Source organism: Nothobranchius furzeri, chromosome 2 (genome assembly GCF_043380555.1).
Source record: "Nothobranchius furzeri strain GRZ-AD chromosome 2, NfurGRZ-RIMD1, whole genome shotgun sequence".
Classification (NCBI taxonomy): Eukaryota; Metazoa; Chordata; class Actinopteri; order Cyprinodontiformes; family Nothobranchiidae; genus Nothobranchius; species Nothobranchius furzeri.
Window position 1 is genome coordinate 74,491,470 of NC_091742.1, and position 1,824 is coordinate 74,493,293.

Consider the following 1,824-nt stretch of genomic DNA (forward strand, 5'->3'; position numbering starts at 1 on the left):
GATGTTCTGTGTACCACTGATCAGTTGCGTCACCCTATAACCACCATCCACTTTTGTTTTTTTAAATTTGAAATAAATGGAAGTGATGCATTATCATGCGTTCACATCAGTGACTGGTGGTGTCTGGATGGCCCCTCAGGAAACACATAAGACCCAGAAAAAGCCCAACCACAGGCATGCTCATTGTGTCATCTTAAAGTCAGTCCAGGGATTCTCCACATGCTTGACCCGGGGTCGACTTGGCAATTGTGATCCAAGTGTGAAAGGAAGCCCGGGCATGAGAAATCCGGCTTTAATCGCACCCTGGATAAAGTCTGGCTCCTCTGGTTCTCAGGTGTCTTCTCACCTCAGATAATACTAATGTGAGGAAAGAGAAGGGAGGAGGAGGAGGACTGGGAGCACACCAAGAGTCTGTTTTATTTGAAGCAAAAAGACACAGAGATGCTAAGGGGCTTATTTGTTCTGTCTCATTTCAAACACCAGGGAGTTAAAGTTTTGAAAGCTAATTCCCCTCAAGCCAGGAGAAGGTGGAGTTTACTGGGTTCTTCTGTTGGACACATCTTCAGAAGAGCAAATATCTATATAAATGCAGCAAATGAAGTTTGACATAAAACATGACAAGGTCACAGTGTGAGTTGCGTGGGATGATGCTGAAATAATCGAGGCAGGTTTCCCTATGGGTGACAAAAAAACATCCTTGTTTTTTCTAAGTTTAAAAAATAATCCATAAGGAACCTGGTGTAACTTTTAATGTCTTTGGAGTACTTTGAATGGGGCGATGGTGGCACAGGAGTTAAGTGCTCGCCCCGTAATCGGAAGGTTGCAGGTTCGAGTCCCGCTCAGTCTGTCGCTGTCGTTGTGTCCTTGGGCAAGACACTTAACCCACGTTGCCTGCTGGTGGTGGTCGGAGGGACTGGTGGCGCCAGTGCTCGGCAGCCTCGCCTCTGTCAGTGTGCCCCAGGGCAGCTGTGGCTACATTGTAGCTCATCCCCACCAGTGTGTGAATGTGTGTGTGAATGGGTGAATGACTGATTGTGTTGTAAAGCGCCTTGGGGGGTTCCAGGACTCTAGAAGGCGCTATATCAAATACAGGCCATTTACCATTTTACCATTTGAATTATAATGTTGATGCCTTGAATAGATAACATGGGGTGGTCTGTTTGCAAAAGTGTTTTTGTATTTTATGGTCATATTTGATGGCCATGTTTCAAAGTCTGTGATTTTCTCTTTGATTACTATAACTAATTACAAAAACATTTCATTTTCATACTTTATTAGAAGCAAACATTTACTTCTTTGAACGTCTTAAGCCGTGTGTACGTGGTGCAAGTTTTGGACCGTTTTGCTCAATTTCCTCCTGTGCGAGAATCTTTGAGCGGCGAGTTTTACGTCGTGTAGGGTAACGAGAGGCGATCAACACCACACAACCAGCTCCTGATTCTGTTTCTGTAAATTGTTGTTATGGTGATACAACATTAATTAAGATCTTCATTTAAGAAATGCAAGCCTTGGGTGAAGATTGTTTTAGTTGTTGCTAGCTACATGTAACTGCATGCTCTGAGGACAGCATGCCCTCTACACAGGGCTAATTCCTAATTATTCACAAGTTGTGCCAAATATAACTAAAATATCTCAAAAACTAAACCTCAGATCGGTCATATTTAGGCACTGTGAGAGAGAGAGGAGATGAGGTGGAAGAGTTTGATGTATAATATGTGCATGGTATGGTGGTCACTAAGGAGTAAAAACGGATACCGGCCGATATTATTGAACATCCCTAATTTAAAGGATTTCTTTTATATCACAATGTAAATAATCTGTTGA